Here is a 23,562-nt window from a genome sequence, read left to right on the forward strand (position 1 = left end):
AAAATTAGAAATGAAGGTGTCAGGAGAGAAATTTTGCAGTGGTGATTAACCACACTTTTTTCCTAGTGAGAAAAATTGGTTTATTTCAATGGTAGCAAAACCAAAGTCCATATGTAACAAGTCTCTTTAAGGTATTTTTAGTTTTCTCAGTAACATGTAAATCCTCCCATTTCTTTAGAGAAACAATTATGTTAATTCTAATATCCCTCTCAAATTCCAACTGCATAATTGCATTTTTTCTAGTTATACCATGACACAGTTGTGACAGGAAGAAGTTTCATTCACCTGCCATCTCAAACTATCATGTATTTTTACCTTTAGATGCTTGTTATATCTCACTGCAGAAACAGTTGCACTTCACAAATGGATTAAAAAGACTCTTGGACATTTTTTGTACATATATATATATATATATATATATATATATATATATATATATAAGTGACCTTTAAATTATATTGCTGTTAGATAATTTTAATTAGCTCATAATTCTGAAAAAAAATAATTATCTGGTTCTTTGGAAGCTGGGATGATTTAGGAAATGGAATCTTTTCCTACTTGAAAAATCTGAGTGAAATACCATGTGCAATAGGAATTTATAGGCAGATCTCAGATAGTCATAGAAGGATGAAGTATACAGTCTTGCTTTTATTCAGTTTCTGTGGGAAAAGTATGGGGACAGAAGTATTTTTATCTAGTTTTAGTTCTCAAATTCATGTTAAATAAAAAGATATAGCACCTTTTTACTCCATTAAAGAAAACACCTTTTTTCCTTCAGACATAGGGCATTAAATATTTTCCGATTTATCATTGCAAAATAAAGCAAGTATATCCTTCATTAAAACTGATTCACACAGTGTCAGAATATAATGTCATAAAATCATCTTTTCACCTACTCTCTTGAGAATGAGCTCTGGTCCTTCCAGGCAGTGTTGTCTCTTTTCCTTGATATCCAACAGCTTCCTAGAAATCATGTCACTTACATGGAACACTTTTGTGCCATTCAGAAATCTTATTGACTGTAAACTAGAGATGAAATGGACATAGGAACTAGCAGTCCAGATTGATACAGCCATCACTATATACTTCAGCTAAGTATTAAACATCTATATTATTCCCACATATGGATTGCTATCTATACAGTGAACTTATTTCCTTCTTAGGTTTCTGTGTTTGTAATAGGATTATAAATACTGAAGCTAATAGCACAAAAACTCTATTTTCCTACAATGTACAGAGCAAGGTGTTGGGTTGGGAAAATCTCAGTTGTGATCTGACGACAGGCTAACATCTATTTTCAGTGCATTCTTACAAAAGCCAAGATTCAAATGAAAGCGTATAAAAAAGAAGTTCCTTTCATTACTGCCTCAGGTTATGCCATGATATAATATCAGCTGAATTTTTCTTCTGATAATCCATGACAGTTTTGCCTTGGGCCAGCCTACAGAGATGATGAACCTCTTGTGTTCTGCACAGTGTGGGCATAACCAGGCACTAGCAGTTCCCTATGTACCTAACACCCACCCTGGATTAAGGCACTGCTCTCATTTGTTTGTCTTGGCCTGGAGAGAAAAAAGCAAGAACTTGTAATCTTCTGCTCTGACTATATAAATAATTCCAGTGATTTTGGGATCACATGATTTAAAGAACTATGGGAGCCCTAATTTAGAGAGCATCTGACTTTTTGAATATCCAGATCTATGGAATCAATGTGGGCTGCAACATGAATTAAAGTAATTCTCATTCATTCATACAGATATAGCTCAAACACTGCCTCAGGTACAAGACTTGTATGGTGGGCACTAAAATCTTTTAGGTCTTGCACAGACAGAAGGTGTATAAAGGCCAGTTTCAATATAGTGCTAACCTGGACATATAACTGATGAAAATATATTTGTGCTACAACAGAACCAAATCTGCAGAGCAAAACTTTTGATGATGAAGAGCAGCACCCACAAACACTCTGACCATGTTGTATTTTGGAGTAATTCTCTTCTAGCCCCATGGACTGAGCATCTATTAGTACTTAGAGCACATTCAGGGCTCTCCCCATGCCCATCTTTTAGTTTCATTTCACCCATAAGGACATAAGGAATTTAGTTCATGTGCTCAAAATCACTCTACTATTGATGACAAATGCAGGAAAGGAGAAGCAATCAAAAGATTTGCTTAGAAATTTGTTTCTTACACCTGAGAAAGAAAATAAATTGGTGATAATGCAGATGTGACCACCATTGATGTCTATACAGATGAAGACTACATTTGTGCACGTATTTTGGCCAAACCTTAAAAGTTAATATCTTGGATGGCCCAGGAAAAGGTTCCTTTACTACTGATGCCATTAAAAAGCCACACTTTCAAAGCTATCTTTGCATTGTTTCTGATTCATGAGCCTGAGAAGCAAAACCCTGCTCCTACCAAAGTCAACAGAAAATTTCAATTTCCCATTGATACTCCTGCAGCGAGGATCTTGCCCAAGATTTGTGTGAACCCAAGATAACATTTTCTTCAGCAACAAAAACTGGAAAAGACTAGATCATGACCTTTTTTTTCCCATGTGGTAGGTAGCTGGCTGGCTGGCTGAGGCCACCCCGGGTGCCTCAGCAGGAAGATGCTGCAGACAAGCAGAGGCTGTGCTCTTGGGTTTTGCCTTAGACTTAATGGTAATTCTTATCCCAATTCTCACAGTCAGGGACAGCAAACAACACTGTGCTCAGAATCGCAGAGTCCCAGGATTGAATTCAATTCTACCTGGCTATTCAAGCAAATCACCTCAGCTTCTGGTCCCCTCACTGTCCACCTCCTCTCTTGGTGATTTCAGTGTAAGACCAACTGTGTAAGGTCACTTTCCATGCTTCTGTGGGAGAGTTTTGCACAGCAGGGAGCTCTGAATATGACTGGTGCTGACCTGAAACAAATACCAGCATCAAAATAGGTTGTTCTCTGAGAGAATTGCTGTTCCAGCTGTACCTCTGAGCTTCCTCTGAAGTTTCTCATCTTGCAAGAAATAAAGGATTAGTGTCATGGAGGAAAATAACCTGTCACCCAGGAGAATCATGTTTTGTGAGACTTATCTATTCCTTATCAGTGTTGGCACTTAACTTATGTTAACTGAGCACTGATCAATGGTAGCGGAACTTCATGGAGCTGCCAGTTGCATTGCACTATTTTACATCAAAAGTTTTCTGGAACTGTATTTACTTGATATTCTACTTTTCTTTCTTCTTCTTTTTCTTTAATAATTTTTATTCACATATGAGTTTCTGGCAGTTTCAATATGTTAAAAACAATTTAGACAACATTAAACTGGAGAATTCTCCACTGTATAAATTTAATTCCAATTACCCTTATTCCCTTGTTATCTGTTGGTTATAATATGAAATTTAGCACATTAAAGAAGATATAATTTTCTAAACAGCTGTAGAAACTGTAATAATTAAAAGAAAAATTAATCTGTTTTATTTTGATGTTTCTTTAATCATATTGCAAGTATGAGGATTTTCTTATCAACGTAAGAATTCATCAATTCTCATCTGTCTGTCTATCTATATATATACCACAGCATCACACTTCTCTGAGCACCTTCCCAAAATGAAAATATGGAAATAATCTTTATCTCTTTCTTCTCCCCTCAGCCTGTAGAAGAAATAGATTGCCTGATTTTAAAGTCAACAAGGACCACTAGGTTATTTAGTAGGAGATCCTTGATCAAACCTTACATCCAGGCATGCCTTTATTGAACACAAGGATGTGATTTCAACTCAGGCAATTTGAGACAGGCAGTCAGTTTTGATATGAAAGCTCCAAGAAATGAAAAATTCAGCACTCCTTTCAGAAGTCTCTTCCAGTGCATGCTGAGCACCTGTGTGCCTTCCTTCTGGTTGAATCTGTAGATTTAACTTCTAGGTGCTAGTTCTTGCAGTGCCTTTTTCTGGCACGTTATTATTCTCACTAGCAGAGACTATTTTCTCTTCAGAAAGGCATGCATGCCATCAAATAAAAGTTTATATTGGTTTCTTCTGGACAAATTAATGAGATTTAAATTTCTGTGTTTTCCATTGTTAGAGAACTTATGGACCACAGGTGAGATTCATAGAATTTCTTCAGTCCTTTTTAAAATTATGAGGTCCAAAACCAGATTCAGAAGCCTTTTTTTTTCCACTATTGGTACAGGCTGAAGTGGCAAAACCATTTTCCACCTCCAAATACCTGTCCTCTTTCACATATTCAAAGCACTTGGCCTTTGTCATGGCTTTAGGCTGTGGGTCATGGGGAACTGTTTTGTTGCATAATTCCTAAGGCAGTTGCAGTCCATTCACACAGTCACTTGCTCAACTTTAGCTGTGAAGAACAAATTTCTACTACTCCAGTCCCTAATTTCTAATAAACATTCTATCAAGCCCCGCTCTCATGAAAGATGTCATATATTGATTATTACTATGCAGGGCATTTTAATCTCTAGAGGAAAACTACAAAGAAAACTCAGTTCAGGCAAACCTAACTCTTAAAATACTTACAGAGATAATCATACAGTAAGCCAATGTGACTAGACCCATCACTGGAACAGGACACCTCACTTTTTAAAAACAAGTGGTACGAATACCTCCAAAATTATTATTAAAGAAACATTGACTGGTCTTGCAGATATTGACATGAGCCTTTATCCTCCTTAAACTTTCAGTCGATATATTGAATATACAAATATTTATCTATATAAATACCATTCATTAAAAGCTACTTACAGTATACTTCTGCAATTAATTAATAGATGGTTTAAGTAGATATCTTATAATATTATACTAAATAAAGGTAATCAGTCATTCTTAGGAGAGTGCAAGGAAGGGACTGTCCTTAAAGATAAGTTTAATTCCAGTTAAACAAGATATATTGTGAGTGTTCCCTTATATATTCATTTGACATCCAAGTCTCTGGAGAACTTTTTGTTCTTTTGCTACTTTGCTCAGCATCCATTTTATTTCCCCTCTGGTCATCCATTACAAAGAGGAATTAGGTTGCTGTGCTCAGACACCACTGCTGCAGCACTACCCCGAGCTATCTGTTTCTTCAGAGTCGAGGTTCAATTCCAGTTGTTTATTGACTTGTTCTGGGTTTCTCAGAACACCTGCTTATGGCCAATTGCTGCCTGACTCCAGTTTCAGCTGGAGGTCTGGGTCTGGAAGGGCAGCAGAAAGCCACTCCCTGAGAGTAAGCAGCCCAGCAACACCACAATTACATTAGATTTCACTGTGAATTCCATGAATAGTTAAAAACAGGCTAGATTTTCTTCCCCTAGCTGGACAATGAGCACGAGCACAGCAGCATATGGAAAAAAAACCACACGCAAGGATGAAATTTTTTTGGTGCCTTAGTTATCGCAGTAGAAAAAGAAGAAATGAAAATTGCATTTACCTTTCTCTGGGTTGCAAATTTGTATATTGGAAGATTTTCACTCCCCAAAAAAGCTCAGTACAAGAGACTATTTTTCACCTAGTAGAAATACCAGTACTGAACTAAACTTAATGCAAAAGAGGTCAGTATTTCCTTACCACTTGATAATTTATCCTTAAAGGGCTAGAAAAAGTAGTGTTTGCAATGTTTAGGCATGCCTACATTACAGTAAAGGGGAAAGATATTCCATTTTCTTTTGCCACTGCTGATAAGATCCAAGAGAATTAATCTGTGGAGAGACACATGAATATCGCACCTTCCAAAGGCAGTCACTTTCACTGAGAAAAGTTGTTATAACAAAAGTTTTCTACTTTCAAAGTGTGAAATCTGCCTTCATCTCCACACATCTGAAAAGAAAAAAATAAAAGTACAGAATTACCAGAAAGGTATTACTGATTTAGTATAGCAACATTTGACTTTGGACACTTTGGCACTTCAGAAAAATTTCTGTAATTAGTCATACAAGTCCTACTTCAGTTGCTAAATCAATGTACAATTCATTGCACAGCTGGATAAAAACAAGACACAAAACACTTGTTAGGTCTCACATGCAGTTCATTGACATTGAAGGGCCCTCCCAGGTATTTCACTGAGATGTCAGATATAACTTCATAGGTGCACTTGAAATCAAGTTTTGATCCCAAAGCAAAAAGAGAAGTCATAAAGAAAACAAGACATTTTCTTGATTGTCATGAGCCTTTCCCGGAGACTTGGAAACAAGTCCTGGAAGCTTTTCTTTCAGCAGTTTGATTCTCTACTGCAAGGAAATGGTATTAAGGTATTAAGGGCAAAGTAACAAATGGGAATAAAAAAACCCAAGGAAAACTATCCATTTTCAGGATGGCACCATACGTTCTTTCTATTTTGTTGGGGTTTTTTTTTTGTTTTTTTTTACAGTAGAAAACTGTTTTACTGTTTCAGCATCTGAAGGAGGAGATGCAGTAACTTAGGCTGCTCCAAGGACTAAGGGGGCCTTATCTACCAGGTGTTCTGTGACCATTGGTTTCTGCAAAACAAATTGCAAAGCAGTTTTAAACCTGTTGCACTCCTGCTGGTGATTTGTCCCCTCATCTTGTGTTGCCTTTACAGTTTGATGATGTAAAGAGTATGAAACATCATCAATCAAGACCTAGTCTTTCTTTCACCACTTTGCACATCTTTACTGTAGTAGGAGAAACTAGACAAACTGTGTTGAGAAAAAAAGAAGCAGGTGTGGAATTGTGGGGGTTGTTTTTCATGAACTACTCTATTCAAAAGTAGTATCTTACTGGTATCACCTAAAAGAACTAAAAATAATTGAAACAGTTATTTGAAGAATCTAAAGCACATAGATATAAATCCAGAAGCAGCACTATAAGAAAGTGAGATTTCTTCAGTGAGGATATGGACAGTTGAAAGAGAAACAGTTAACTATTCTTAACTTTTCATTTAAATAAAAGAATGAGCTTTTTATGTTAAAATCATTCAACAAAGTTAAGATTTTCTATTTTAAAAAAATATCACTGAATATGTTAAAGGGTCATTGGCTTTTCTGTCAATGAGCTTGTTTACCAGTAATCTTTATGTTAAGCTGCCTGAAGTCAAGTGAAAACTATTAGAGGCCAGAACGAACATTTATACCCATGAAACAAATCAAACTTACATAATAGACTTTGCAAAATAGGATGAAAAAGTAATGGGACTTTTTACTCATTAACAGAAAAGAAACCACTTCTGACATATAAAAGTGCCATTTCTGTGTCACTTGCTTAAGATGTGTAAACAACAAAGTGATCTTGAATTTCACACTGTTTCTGGTAGAAATGAAAGCCAAGTGGCCAATTTGAGTCATTTATGTCTTTCAGATGAATAGCTGTGAGGTACATCCTTTGAGCCAGACAAATGATCTGAGACAGTTCCCAAAACGTATGATTATATATAAGCACCTGCTTGCTGTTATGGTGATGCAGTCAAAAACAATTGTGAATGCTTTTATGAGTTCTGCAAAGCTATTAACCTCAGCTGAATACAAACCAGTCTTTTTCTTAATGTCATAGTTCTGAAACCCCTCCAATAACTCGTGTGTGTAATGTGATGAGCAAGTCTCAGTATATTGGACCACATAAGTTAGAAGGACAAAGTTTCAGACAGATGGGCTACAAGGATAGGAGTGAGCAGTGAACCTCTACATGGATGAAACTGTTAGAAAACTGAAATGAGTCTTAATTCAATCACAATCAGATCTGTGAAAGATCTTTTCTGGTCCTCTGGGCTATGTGAACTGGTAAGAGGGGAGTCATGTTCGGGCAAAAGTTCTTTTAAACTCAGGTTGTAGATTCCAATGTCCAGATTTCTGCAGCCAAGTAGGACTGTGCACATGAAGCTCAACTTTAATTTCAGAATTAGTCACAGGGGTGTAAAATGTAGCAAAAGTCTAAAAAATGAGACTATCATTATTCCAAAAGAAATGTCAAGGAAAGCCTCTCACCTTGCATTTTTGTGTAAGGCAATGACAATTAAACAAATAGGGGATGTAAAAGAGGTGATCCAAGAGAAAGCAAATGCTGTTACTGTCTAGATACAAGATGGACTATTAGGAATGCTAAATGTCAGAATTTAATAGCACAAGCTCCTTTCATTTGTGTCTCTCGTAGAAGTCAAAAACAAGAAAAAGAGGAAAGACAACATTGTGCGTAGGAGTATGAATAATGGACTTAGTGAAGACAGAGATCATGAACTTATCACAAGATTAGAGTTTCTTAACAGGAGCCACTTATGGAAATGAAGGTGGCTTATGATGGTCCACATTAAAATGTCATGTGGCAAATATTATGCAGAATGGATAAAATGATATGTATGTAGATATATATATATATAAAATACATAAAAGCATAATTATGCATACTGTTTGATGACACATTTGCTACAAAACCAGTGAGCAGGCAGAAAATGAGATATCATCATGAATATCACTAATCTATGTGAATGAGAAGAGTTCCCCCCTGACCAGAACTCCTGAGAATGTGGCAGTAGTGCTATAACCCCTTTCTTACTGAAGAGAAATACAATCCTTAAGGTTATTAACTTCTGCTCTGTGATCAGTGATCTCCAGATTCATTATGCAACTTTGCAGAGTTTCAAAAGTCAAATGCATGACTAGGAAGGATTTACACATATATATTTAGATACATTTTTCTCCTTTGAAAAAATTTATGCCTATTAAGGGTACAGACAGCTCTTAATATTCACCCTATGTAACAAAATTTTTCTCATGCTAGGCCTATATCATCAATAGCTATCCATGCAATGAAACTTGAAAAATAATTTTTCCTTTGGCAGAGTCAAAAAAAAGCCCTGGTCTACAGAACAGTGTGACCTAAGGGGAGAGCGACTTAGGATAGGGAAACATTTCTACCCAACTTGCTACAATGTCCATGACTTGATAAAGCCAGTCAGGGAAGAGCACACTGTCTCCCAGCCACAGGAATGATGGAAGAGTGACCAGCAGGAAGCACACAGTGTCTTTCCCTATCATTCCTTTGCCTCTTTGCCTTCATGGAAGTGACTGAGGCTGGAGCCTGTACAGCCACAGTCTCTTTTTCCTCCTCTCCTCTTCTTACCTCTCTTTCCAAACTTGATATAACAAAGCTGGTGCTAGAGTCACCCAGATCAATGACACTTTTCAAAGAGCTTGAGTCAAGCATGTAAAATTCCTGCAGTCAGCCTGCACTTTATAGCTTACATAACCTTGACTGACATATGTGAAATAGTTTGGTGGGCTGTGATCAACTAGAGATTAGTCTGATTTTGAGTTTCAAGCACAGATTAAGGGGTTGGGTAAGAAAAGTAATTTTTTTTCTGCTTATTTGTGCTTTTTGTGAGTGGAAATACCTATCTTGTTCGGAAAGGCTGTTTGTAGAAAGCTGAATATTTACTATTTCTTCCCTGTTGCATAAGAGGCATGGAAGAAAAGGCTTAGATTGCCTATGTTTTGCCACTTTTTTTGTCTGGGGCTTTGCTTGACTTGTATTAACCCAGACATTCAACAAATGAGATTACTCCACTCAGCAACAGCTCACACACCAAACCCATGTGTGTCAAGCAATGTCTGCTCCAACTGCAACTTGAATAAATACAGAAAATATAATTTTAATCTTGGTAGTTTGTGTTCTGGTGCAGCAAAAATGTGTTTACAAAAAGATGCATTCATTTCCCCAAGAGCTGAAGCTTTCTGGAGGGCTTGTTCAGTGTTTCAGTGTTGAAATTCACCCCACCATCCCCTCATTTATTGGTCTGCATAGTCAGATTAATTCCTGCTTGGTGTTGTGCCAGAAAGCGCATGTGCTACACCTGAGCTACCAGCTCATCTGATGTTTATATCATAGAATCATAGACTGTAAATGCTTAAAAAACACCTTAAAGATCATCTAGTCCCAGTCTCCTGCCAAGTGTGGGGACACTTCCCACTAGGCCAGGTTGTTCAAAGCCCCATCCATCCCAGCCCTTAACACTGTCAAGGTTGGGCATCCACAACCTACCTGGGCAACCTGTTTCAGTATGTCCTTATCCTCAGAGTAAAGCATTTCTTCATGATATTCAACTTGAACTTCCCCTCTTTTTCCTTGTGCCTGTCACTCCTTGTCCTGTCACCACAGTTCCTGATGCAGAGTCCCTTTCCAGCTTCCTTGCAGGCCCCCTTCAGATACTGTAAAGTTGTTATGAGGTTTCCACACAAACTTCTCTTCTCCAGGCTGAACAGCCCAAACTTTCTCAGCTTGACTTTTGTAGGGGACATGTTCCCGTTGTCTTATCAAATTCATGGTGCTCCTCTGGATTTCTCCAACAATCCTTTTTTATGCTGGCAGCACCAGAACTGTACACAGTGCTCCAGGCGGGAGTCTTATAAATGACTGCAGCTCACAAAGAAAAATAATCTCCCAGATTCCCAGAATCATATAATAATTGAGTTAGAAAGGGACTTCTGGAGATCATCTTGTTCAACCACCCTGCTAAAGAAGGTTGAACAGGATTAAATCCAGGTGGGGGTTGAATATTCCCAGAGAGGGAGATATTCAAGCAGTTGTCCACAATCTCTTTGTGCAACCTGTTCCAGTGTTTGGTCCTCCTCATGGTAAAGAAGTTTTTCCTCATATTCTGTTGGAACCTTCTGTGCAGCAGTTTCTCCCTTTGCCTCTTGTCTTATTACTTGATACCACAGAGCAGAGCCTGGCTCCATCCTCCTGCCACCCTCCTATCAGAGTCTCAGAGACTTTTATGAGGTCCCCTCTCAGTTTTCCCTTCTCCAGGTTAAACATGCCCAGTCTCCTCATCCTTTTCTCCTAAGTGATGTGCTCTGGTCCCATAATCATCGTTTTAGCCCTCTGCTGGACCATTCCAGAGGGTCCTCATCTCTCTTGAGCTGGGAACCCCAGAACTGGATGCAGCACACTCCAGCTGTTGTCTCTCCAGGGCAAAGGAGGGGAAAGATAACCTCCCTTTACCTGCTGGCCACACTCTTCCCAATGCAATTTCTAATTTGGCACAGCCCAAACCTTTATGCATTCATGCTTTCCTAGTGTCACATTTTCTATTAAGGACTCAAAAGAACAGTCATATTTTTCTGCAAATAATGGTGAAAATATCCCAGAATGGTTAAATTTAACAAGTGCTAAGAGTGATTTGATGTTGTTAGCACCATGCAGAGACTATTTCTTAAATACTGTTTGCCAGATGCAAAATGCAAAATGTCTGAAATAATCATAATTTTCATAGGCTAAGAATGTTGTCTCCCACTGAGTAGGAAATACATGTAGGTGCAAAAGGTTGGGAAGCTCACAACAGCTGATTTTAACCCTATATATATATATATATATATATATTTATAAATATTTATAAATATTTGAGTACACAAGCTTTAAATAATCCAAGATTTTATGATCAATAAGTTTTAAGAGAGAAACATAATTGCAGTCTTTCAGTCAAATTTATTTTATATTTACAAGCTCTAACCTTCATTTCATTTGCTGAATGGGTGGGTCATGACTCATTGACATAATCTCTCCAAAGTCTACCAGCCTGGGTGTCTTTCCTAATGATACTCCTTGTTTCATGCATTCATACAGTGACAGTTGAGAAAAATGCTTATTCTTTGAAAGGTCAGTGTACAGCTTAATCTACATCAGAGCAATCAGTTTCTGCAGAGCTTATTGCTGAAACATAGTTTTTAACCTTTTTACATCTCAGCTTTTCAGTCTTCTTTTCACTTACTGCTCTCTGGACTGACACAACAGCTATTTGACATTAAAGTTTGAATCTTCTCTCCAAAATGCTAAATTTGGTAAGGTCAGGAGTATAACTGCTCTTCCTTATCCTCAAGAGTATTTTAATGAAAGACCAGCATTACACAGCTCAGTGCTAAAAGGATTATAGAAATTGCAGACCACAGCACTCCCAACCCTGTTTTATGCAGAGAATCAAAGCCAAAAGTGGTATGTTTTCATTTTTTTTTCATTACAAATAACAGTTGCATCCCATCATTACTGGACAGAAGCCCAAGAGGTCTATCTATCTACCCACCTGCAGTATTGTTTTCCTGCCATTTGCCATCAGACTGTAGTCAATAAGCAACTTAGGGCAGAACAGAACTTGCTCAGTGCAGAGTACATAATCAGCACTGAAAGCAATCACATTAACATTCCTCTGCCTTAAGGCCTTTGAAACAGTATTGTGCTTTTGAGAATGGTTCATGCTGAATATGCACACACACACCAGACGAATACACACTTTTGTAAAAACGCACTATTTTGATGTTGAAAGTTTACTCAAGACAGCTAGAGACATCATTTATGTGGGCCAGACATAGATGTGCAAACATCTAATAAGGCAATCAGTAGAAAGGCAGTGAACCTCATAGAACCCAACCACAGGACTCTGCTTGAAATTTATTATGTGAATTAAATAATACAGTTCAAAACCTTTTCACATCACTTTGCTGTTCTCCCTTGGCACAAGAGAATGAATTAGACAGCTGTCACCTTGTCTGTAAATAATGTTCAAAGCTAATTTCTTTGAAGATGTTCCTTTATGTACATTTCAGTAAGATGAATGTAGATAATTAAATATTAAGATATTTAAATCAAGTTGAATATAGTCAGTAGCTGAAGTAAATTACTACCTTGTACTGAACCTTTATCACATGAATCTACTTATTTTGTTATGTTTTGTCTTACTCTATTGAGAAAGAAATGTCAATGAACTGTGATTAGTAGTAGATAAGATGTTCAGATGGCAGCCTCTTTTTCATCACATTTGAAAAATGCTTCCCTGATTTGTGTCTTGCTGGACATGGCATAAGGTGAAGAATGTGAGGATCATATTCTTAGGTGAGATTGTATTCTGTGCTCTGTACCTGGAATAAGTTACTGAGCAAAACCATGGAGTAAAAGCCTGTCTGAGGTCAGGGGAAAAAACAGAAGCAACACTCTGTACAAAGAGTAACACCAAGGAAAAGGATGACCTCAAGGCCAGAGAGAAACATCAGGGAAAATTCAGTGAGATTTTTAATGCCCATGGAGAGGCAATCAGGGCATTGGTTTTTAATATTCCAATTCCACATCATCAGTGTCAAAGGGAGCTTTGTCACTGGGCTTTGCCTGATTCATTAAAACTTAACATACCACAGTTTTGCCTTGGCAGGAGGAGATGCTGAGGTAGCTGCACCAGGCCTGAGCCTTTGCTCCCAGTTCTGACAGACCATTAAGCTATATTTGCTGGATTTATTGCTTAGACTGTCAAATATGTTTGCCCCACGACAAGCAATATGAAGCATTAACAGATTAGGAAATGGTTCAGCATGAACTCAGGAAAGTAAATATGGTTACTTTTTACTCCATGAATTTTATTCTATGCACTTGAGCATTCACTACTTAAGTACTTCAGAGACACAAATCACTTGCATCCACAGCCCATCAGTGTGACCTGAGTCTAGAGCAAGCCAGACACATCTCACTAACGAAAATAAAATTTAATTCATACTTACTGACATTGACAGTAACATGGAGAGAGAAAGATGAGCTTGTGTATAAGCTCTCAATTGAAGAAGAGCTATATAGAGGTAAGAATGACAGAGCTGTGCCAAAAGTGGCACTGTTTTTCCCTATTTCCAAGCTGTTTTGTGTACCATACATTGTTATATCAAATCATCCCACATGCAGTCTGGTTTATTTTGATTTTTTAAAAGTCTCTCCATGCTCAGGAGTTAGAACATACTTGAAGGACATACTTCAAAATCACAGGACAGAGTCTCTCCTACATTTGCGTACCATTTCTGCTACCTGTAACCTGTACATCAATAGGGGAAAATTGAATAGGGTAAGGTAAGGGTATAGTGAAAACTAAAAGACTCTATGAAAACAAGGAATTTTCTGTATTTCTTAGCAGCTCATTTGCATGCAACTTAAAAATGCAGTACTTGTTCAAGCATATATTTTTCTTGTAAGGAAGATGTAGTCTCATTTTGCAACAACACTGCTACACTGCAACACATTGGCAGCCTTTACGTTTCAGTAATTAAGTTATTTATTGGAGAACTACTCTATAAATTCCCCCCAAACAGGCTGTAAAAAAAAAGCATATACATGCATAGTGCATAGCTGATTTACAGGGACTGGTCTCCTTTAAGTTATGTAGCAAAATAATGATTCCTTCAAGTTAGATGGCTGGGTTTAGTGACATGGGTACTAAACAGGAATACCTCCTAGAAAAAGATATGTTGCTGGTTGCCATTGCTCTTTGCAGCATAAAAACTGCCACAAACATACTGAAAGAGGGATCTGTTTTCTCTTTTAGCTAGCTGTTCTTGCAAAGTTGTGAGGGGAATACCAAGCATGTTTGCAATTAAAGATAACACACAAGTAACATGCCATTCTTCTGTGTTATCATTTCACCTACAAAACCCCAGAGTAAAACAGCAAAAGAAACACATATAGTGCTGTCGATGGGATTTTCTCTGCCTGAATTACATCTTAGAGAAAACAAAAATTTTGAGCATGGATCCTAACAAAAAAGAAATGAGATTCCATTTACTGCTGCTGTCTGCTCAGAACTCTTCTCTAATAGGTGTAAGAAAAAAGTGCAGAAATAAACTTCTCCTGGACAACCATTACCTACAATTATTTTCTAGGACAATGGGGCTGCCTGTATCCACTCACTGTCCACAGTGGTCTTCAAACCCTCCGAGAGCATGGAAACTTTCAGGTATTCCCATTTCAAAAAGGCCAGACCAAGGGAGTGATAAGGTCTCCATCTGACTCCTGTGAGCAAGTGGGTGAGAAGGACCCAATAGGAAGATGGGTTCTTTTTGTAAAACATCAGACTTGCACACAAGACCTGAAAATTTGTCTTGGAAGAAGCAGGGAGGTGTTAATATCTTTCAGGGAGAATGAAAAAGAGATACATGTTATCATGAAAATTTTAACTGGCAAAAATGTTTTTAGGAAAGATCTGCTCTTTCACATAACCTGTTGGGACTTGTTGAGTATTTTTCAGCAAAACTCCCTGTCATAGCCATGCCTTGCTCATCAAGCCATGCAGAAGTAGGAATGGCTTGATGAGGCTGTTAAGTCTGTCCCACCACACTGAGCCATGAGATTGGGCTTTGGTCCAGATATTGTCCAGCCTTCAGTCTGGTTATGTGCACAGGCTCGTGAGCCTCCATTGTCTTCGGCAGAGCAAGGACTGCATGGCATGACTCAGGAATAGTCCCCTGGCATCCAACTCAGAGAACAGACTAGGTAGTTTTATGAATAAGGATTATTTTACCATTGTCACCTCTCACTTATCCCACATTAAGTAACCATAGCTTTCCTTTTTGGTTCTAAAATCTATTAATTTGTGACCCTGGAATTGTAATTTGTCAATACGTCAGAATATTTAGATGAGGGATTTTTCTTCTGATCAGTCTTTGTATTTTAATCAGATGAGAGCACACAGTTTTTCTGGTTGTGTTCCAGTAAGGAGCCCCCATATCTATGGTTTAACTGAAAAATATGAGAGCTAGTTCATTACATTCCAATTTATTAACAGCTCCTAGTAACTCCTGATGGGAACCTGGCATGGGTTTTCACAGGAGCACAATAACACTCTGGTATGTAACATCTTTTAGACACTATAATGGAAAAGACCATGGCAATTTTATGTGGACTTTATGGAAAATAATGACATACAGAAAATGTATGAGTAGCACTGTCAATGAAACTCTACAATCAGATTATTTTTCTACCAGGCTCTAACTCCTGCTTCATGATGCATAGCATACATCACAACCTAGTATTTCCCAGAAGAGCCCATAACAGTGAGAACTATTGATTAAATGTTAACCCCTTGACTCAGAAAGTTGAAATTTCACAAAGTACATCCCATTACCAGCAATGGTAATATGTTGAGACAGATCAACAATTCCAAACCGTTGCTGTATAATGCATTTTTATCTGTAGATTTGAATTTATATTTAAATAGTTCAGATTATTTTTTTGCTGCATATGAAAAAAATACACTTTGGAAATATAGCATTGGATGTTGGTATTACATGCACACACATATATTTATATAGAAGTGACAAAATATTGTTTGTAAATTAGCAAATAGAAATATAAATATCAATCTGCATATGAATTCCAAACATACTGTTGTGTTAAATATGTATGTGTGTTTTCAACTACTCACACATTTGCATTAGCATTCTGTAATAACTGGTTATTTCCATATATAATTATGGGAATTGCATAAATTCTCTAAGTATATAAATGTGGATATAATGTACTTCATTTTTACCTTAAAGCAAGATACTTTATTCTGCATTTCTTTGCTGGTTTTCTTTCTGAAATTCAACTTCTCCCTGGCAATGTTTTTCCTAAAACCTTGGCACCTTATCTGTAAAACAAGCTCACATGTTTTTATTTTTCTAATGAAATATTTATGAGACATAGCATTTTCTTTATCTAAAGAAAATATATAATTTAAGTCAGAAAACATTCAGCTCCTGCAAATATAATTGGCAAATTTAGAAATAGGCAATTCTCAAAACATTCATTCAGATGACATCTCAGGGGTTCATACAGCAGAGCAAAACCTCAAGGCAAAAAATTCTGTGATTTTCTGTAAAGCTTTCTCTGGGTGGATACTTTTGATTTCATGATGCAACAATGAGTTTATTTACAGTGCCTTATACTAATAATACTGTCAGCCAGATGACTTCAAAAAGAAGACCCTAAATTGTATAGAACTCAATCAAAATATTGTGTCTTTGTCCACTTACTTTGGTTATTTTTTCTTTATTTAATAAAAAACTAATATTGCTGACTGCTAGCTTTACAATTAGTTTCATTTATGCTCTACACATCAGCACTCAAAGACGCTTAAATGTCTGTTTTCACTGGAAGTCACTCCTTGAATATATCATGGGATAGATGTATCTACATTTCCCAGTGTCACTGAATCAAAACACAGCATAATGAGTTAGTGTGTAATACACTGCTGCATCTGCCTCAGAAATATTTGTAGGACATCCTAAAACCATCTTCAACAAGAGTGTTGCAGTCAGGGCTCTGTGCAGGAAACCCATGTTTATGCAGTAACCCATGAAGTTATTCCTCTGGAAAGTCCTGAGCAAAGGTAGTCCATGGCAACAATATGATGGCTCTCGTTTATCAGGAGCAGTGTAAAACCCAAGCACTGTATTAAATAAAGAGGGAACATATGAGAGGTCCTGCAGAGTTTTACCTTTCATTACATGGGAGTTCCACTGTAGTGGAGTTTATGGACTTGTGATTTTATGGAGTGTGCCTATGATTTCTTATTTTTTATCTATATCTATTCAATCAATTGATTTAATTTGCTCCCTGTGCAGGCTGAAATTTATTGTTTATAAGTTTTCAGTGCTTGCAAGCATTACAGGGCAATATTTATCACAGGGAATTGCTATGTCCAGCAGCACTATTTGGGCTCTTGTGCCCATCTGGTGTGTGCCTCCTCAGCCAGCACTTCTTGGGATAAGGGATATTTTTTGACACTGCAAAAAAGAAGGGAATAGTGGTCAGAGGCTGTTTTACATTTTTACAAGTCTGAACATATTGTTCATAAGCATACTATAAATATTGAACATTGCAAAGGTCCAGTTTATTCAATGTACAAAATTGCAATGAATAGCAAATCTATAGGCAAAAAAATAATTTGATGTCACTGCAAAAATATAACCTGAGGTTTTGTAAAAAATGGTGTCACAAAAAAGAGCTAGCATTTCGTACTCTATTCCTTTGAAACCTATCCTAGCTGAACAGCATTGCACAAATAGGGAAACCAGGCACACTATGCCTCAGTTCCTTTTCTTCCTCTTGTCCTCTGTGTTGGGAAATCAGTCACATTTTTGTCCCCAGTAAGTTCACTGTGCATATGGAAAAGTCAAAGGCAAGGCACGAGAAGAAGGCTGCTGGGTGCATTTCTGTGTGGACAACTTTCTTGGTCTGAGCCTGTTAGATCTCCACTGCTCATATGTGTAACCATCAGAATAAAAACAGGTGCCCTGGATCTCCCTCTCCTGGCCTTAGACTGCCCAGAGAATGGCCACCTGCGGCTCTCTCCTTCCATTTAATATGTAAGGATTAAATTATGTACTGAAGAAGTGGGAAGACTGGGGGTTAAATTCCTCACAGCCATCATTTCCCTTGAAAATGTCAAGGTATGTCTGGAAATGTCCTTGGAAATTTCTCTGACCATCAGACTGTGATTCAGCTGTGATGTTGGTTCTCCATCTGACCCCTGAGATAGGCATGGTAAAGTGATGGAGCTGTAAAGAGAAGGTAAAATGCAGGAAGGAGCCCAGCACTCTGAGCTCTTTGCTGTCATGCTGCAGAGAGAGAAAACACAAATGTATTACAGAAAGGAACAGCCTAATTCATGAACGACAGATCCATCAGGAGGCAAACACAGGAACAATTTCACCTTGCCAGAAAGTCTTCAGATCAGGGAGAAGATGAAAGGATATGCATTTTAGAATAGATGGACAGAAGAGTATTTCTATATTTGTATTCTTTATCATGCTTTTCCCTGGACATTGGTAGTGCTGGGTTATGCACAATCTAGGTTTGAACCACAAGAGCTGTTCCCTTCTTGTGCAGGGGAAGAAGCTCCAACTCCCAGCCTTTTTTATGTGTTTTATATTAAATACCTATTGACAGGAGGGAGTGGGGGATATCAAACAGCATAAATAATCCCACAATCAAGATCAGCCTCCAGTAAAAGCTGGAAATATGCACAAGAGAAACACCTATGAACGAGGGGAGTCAGTTCATTCTCAGCACTACAGGAAATCTTAGTGGTCTGGGTGTCCTTTGAAATATGACAATAGATGCCATTTTGGCTGGCTGCAGCTCTGGTCACAGGGAACAGAGGACAGCATTCATTTCACATAGACTGCTAAACAGCTGACAGATGGTAATGACTTCATGTCACAGGTGACCCGAAGGTGAAGGTCTCCATATCTCATTATGCAGCCCCTTAGCTGTCCAGTAATCCCAAGCACTTTTTGTCAGGCTCACGCTTTTATGTGTGGCAAAAGAGCATTCAGTCATGTGCGCTATTTGTCTTCCTTTGCAAGATCCTTCCTTCAGGATGGGAAGCCCCTCAGGCTTTTTGGGACTGAGATACCATGTTTGGAAGGTTATTTTCATCAGCTTGTAAAGCTTGAAGCAAACATCACTACTCCCAATCACACAGAGCTCTAATTGAAACCATTCCCAGTAGCTCTGTATCTACATATACACATCCTGATTATGACAAAGCTCATGAATAATCACTGGTGTGAACTTGTTCCTCATTGTCACAAGTTCAGGAAAGCAATGGGGATCCAATGGCAGCACCCGATCCCTCTGCAGGGCAAAGATGACAAAGTTCCTATTTTCTAAAAATAATTACATAGCCCAGTGTGAATTTGTGCAGCAAAGGACACCAGGATGACTCACAAGCACAGAGATTATGAAAATGTATTCATGCTGCAGCATTAGGATTAGGACAGAGTGAAGTTGTAAATATTCAGCTTCAGTTCAGGTTTCACCTCAGCTCTTCAAATTTCTGGCTAACTCCATTTGCAGAATTAACTCAGCATTGTTGTTTCCTTAAGCACACAAAAATACTCCTTTCTAAAAGCTTTTAAATGCGATGCAGCAAATTCTTCTGCTTTAGGTTCTGTGCTCTCCCTTCCTTGTTAACATATGTGGGTTTCAAAGGAGGAGAATATGTCAGGCAATTTCTCTTTTCTGACCCTATGAATCTAAAATGAGATGGTTTCATTGTCTTTCTTTATCCACACTGTAATTGCAGTTCCTGGTCTATTTCTAGAATGCACCTCTCTGGGGATCCAAACACAATCACAGTGTATTAGAATATTTCAATGCTTTTGTTTTCTTCATGGCTCTTGTAATGCTTTTTTTCATATTCCTGATCCTCACTGGCACATACAGGAGTACCTCCACTGAAGTCAATGAAATGTCATTTATTTTTTGCCTGCTGAGGATTTGATCCGAGACCTTTAGCTTTATCTGTGTTGTACCACAGCTGAACAGTTTACTGTGTTTTTTTTGCTCTCTTGAAGAGCAAAAATACATATAGTTCTATATGTAAACTTCCTATCAAACAGGCGTGTAAAACTTCTGACTGTTATTATTCAACATAAAGGGAGTATAAATGATGTTAAGAATATTATTTTCAGTATCATTAATTGATAAAACTTATAAATGGTACAGAGTGAAATTTTGCCTCAGGATAGGATGGAGATCAATAACATTCGTGGTACTTTACCAGAAAATTGAGATTATTTCTATTGGTTACTTCAATCTTCCATAAAAACTCTTTTAAAACCATCTGCAGGTAGAATTTAGATTAAAATCTGGTCAAACTTGGTCTATGTGTTTTAATAGAAATTTGAATTTTTGTTTCTGTTATCAGTACAAATGAATGCTTTGGAGACATTGCTATAACAATAAGCTTCCTACCTTGAAAATGATATTTAGGAAAAATGTTGATTTCATTTGTGAGATAAAGCATTGGTTTTTAAAATACAGATATTTTTGCCTGCTCGTTATACAGCTATGTTTTTTTGGTGGTTTTTTTTTTTTTTTTTTTTTGATTCTTAGTAGTGGGTCTGTATAAATGTAATGCCTAAAACTGATGTGCCATAGGAAAAAAGACATATATACATATATATATATATATATATATATATATATATATTCAAAATTTTACTCTGGTCTCTTTCAGTGATAGTAACTCTAAACCAAAATGCTTTCAGTCACAATTCTTTTCTTTGACAGTTTTGATTTAAATGGCTACACAATTCAAAGTGCCCTAGAGCTTCTGTATACTATTTTTCAAATTTTGCTAAAATTTTTAGACCATGTGTCTTCAAGCTGCAGAAGAGGTAACTGATAAATATGACTGGAATAATATAAAAAATTAATTTTTTGTCTCATGAAGACAGCGAGGCAGTGGAGCAGGCTGTCCAGAGAGGGTGTGAAATCCCCATCCCTGAAGACTCTGAAGATTTGACTGATCCCACAGCTGCCCAGATTTTGGGCAGGAGTTTGCACTGCAGATCTCCTGTGGTCCCTTCCAACCTAGGCTGTCCTATCCTCCAGTCCTAGGAAATGTGAATTATGTTGTAGAGCTACCAATGCTTTCCAATTTAACCAAGGAGTAAATGCAGTACAGATAAAATTTTTTAAAAATTTTGGTCCCTCATGGAATGTTGTTTCCTTACTGGAGTTACCAGTTGGAAGTGCTGTAACAGGATGGGTATATTAGTGACATTCTTCTGAGAAAAGTATAAAATCAAAGCAAAGTCTTCTCAAAGCTAGCTAACTACAACCTCCAATGCAGAAATTGTAGGAGACTAATGAAATGTCATGAAGACTGTGTTACTTTGATCTATAATTTTTTGTAGGGTCTGAAAGAAAACAAGAATATAGATATGCCATTAGGGGAGAAAGAACAGACAGGCTCAGGAGTTACTGGCCTGGTACAGCCCACATTAAATCATGTGATGCATAGCTATAGATCAGTCTCTAGTAACATAGCCTACCAAAGTCAGGCTCTCTACCAGGATTTTAATATTAAATGTGAACCATCATAAAGAAATACCACATATTTGCTGTTTTCAGCTTCAAAAGTGCCTGGCTGTTTTGTGCTCTGTCTTATCTAATATTTATAAATACATCACATGAACACCTAGAAATTATTTACTATGATCTTAGCAACTTGTCCAGGATGCTCCAGTTTAATGGACTTGGCAACTTTATAACTTTTACAAAATGCTGTGTGCAAAAAAAAAACCAACAAAATTATAACCATTGATGTTTGTGTAACAGTTTTGTGTTATCCTCACAACCATGTTTCTATTATGCTCTGTGCTTTAAATACACACACACACACACACACACACACACACACACACACACACACATATATAAATTCTTTGTGCCTCAAGGATTTGCAGCCTAAGGACTTCAGGGCAAATCATCACAGTGATCTGGGTACCTGCAAATGCATGGGATTGCCCACTGCAAATTTCAAGAGGGAAGAGAGTCACTTCTGACTTTAGCCCTCTAAACAGTCTTGCCTGAACTAGTTTTCTAGCCTACTCTCCTTCAATGGCAGGAGATATATCGGCACCTCTCAGGCAGGCTCACTGCATCCTTAACCAAGGAGCATGAATTACTTCCTGCAGCACCCATCATGTGCAGAGGTATTTGAATTCTGAAACCAGATGCAGAGACATTTCTCATGATTTTGAGGAAATGCATTGAAAATTAAAATGAATTTTTAATCAAAATCTCCCATCTGTTTTTTAATATAATATAAACAAATAGTAATATTAAATTTTGAAATAACAGCAGAAATAACTCCCCTTTCATACACTTTCCCATTTTTCTTTATTCATTTGTGAAAAATTTTAACAGCAGAAGTGAAATCTATGATGTTTTTAGATTAAAATCTATTTCATTTTTTTCTGCCTAACTTTTGGAATGCTCTACAGCTTTAAATTTTCTAGAAGTATAACATTTTTAAATGTATTACTATAATTTTTATTACAGTACCCACAAGTATACCTGCAGCACAACAATTTGCAAAAAGAAGAGAGTGAGGGAAGATAGAGAAAGAAGTGTAAGGGAAGGGCACAGATTATTCCCACAGACAAAAATGATGAAATGTTACTCATTACATTTTGATACATTAAGAAAAAAAAGAATATAAAAGCTTAAAAGCAAAAAATATTTTACTCCATACCTTATCATTTCATCTGAAACCCTGAATAAACTTTATGTATATATCTCCAGTTTACAACCAGAATTGATTAATCAACTTTTTTCTTTAACATTTTTAAATTTACCATTTATAACTAATATGAGATATTTCATAGAAGTATCTCATAAGATAGAACTTAAGAATTTCCACATAAGAATTTCCAAAGACAGTAAACAATTTTCCCATCCAAATGCCAGGCAATTCAAAGAGATTCACTGGCCCAACACATGCCACTGAGAGTCTGCCAGCAGACCTTTGGTACAAGACTAATCACCCAGAAAAGACCAGGAGAGCAGACCAGGCTCATGCAGTTATTGATCTACAGCCAGCAGCTCTTGTGTTTGACAAGGTGCTTTGCAGCTAAATAAACCACAATCAGAGCATATAAGTAGATATTTAGATTAAGGCATTGGCCCCAGCATTAACAAGGATGTGTTAAGGTTAAATTCAAGTCATCACTACCATGTGGTGTATTAGCAAGTCCTGTGTAATTCCTTTAATTATCAGGTGCTGAGCAGATAAGGTGGTGTTCAAGGCCACAACCTATGTTTAAAAATTGAAAGGATAAATCTTTGAGAAAAGAGCTGAGTATAATTGTTTATAATGTATAATGGGCTTTCTGCAATGAATATAAGAAATTTTGAAGACTAGATAAACCAGGGAAATGACAGCGTGGGGAACAGTGTATCATCTCAAGTGCTATAAAATCCTCTGTGATTTGAAGTGATTGGGAATGAGGTGTCTCTGATATGTTATGTCATTTTTAGTTTTAAATTTGTGCTT

At 37.3% G+C, this 23,562-nt stretch overlaps 1 long non-coding RNA gene across 1 annotated transcript in view; it reads right to left on the bottom strand.

Moving 5' to 3' along the window:
• LOC146767540 (uncharacterized) overlaps positions 1–23,562 on the bottom strand; it is a 59,806-nt gene that overhangs the window by 27,037 nt on the left and 9,207 nt on the right. Inside the window, exon 2 of the long non-coding RNA XR_014954725.1 lies at positions 5,705–5,795. This is a non-coding gene — a long non-coding RNA (uncharacterized LOC146767540). The remainder of the gene's footprint in view (positions 1–5,704; positions 5,796–23,562) is intronic.

The sequence above is a fragment of the Lonchura striata genome, chromosome 4, assembly GCF_050655825.1.
Source record: "Lonchura striata isolate lonStrDom1 chromosome 4, ASM5065582v1, whole genome shotgun sequence".
NCBI classification, from domain to species: Eukaryota; Metazoa; Chordata; class Aves; order Passeriformes; family Estrildidae; genus Lonchura; species Lonchura striata.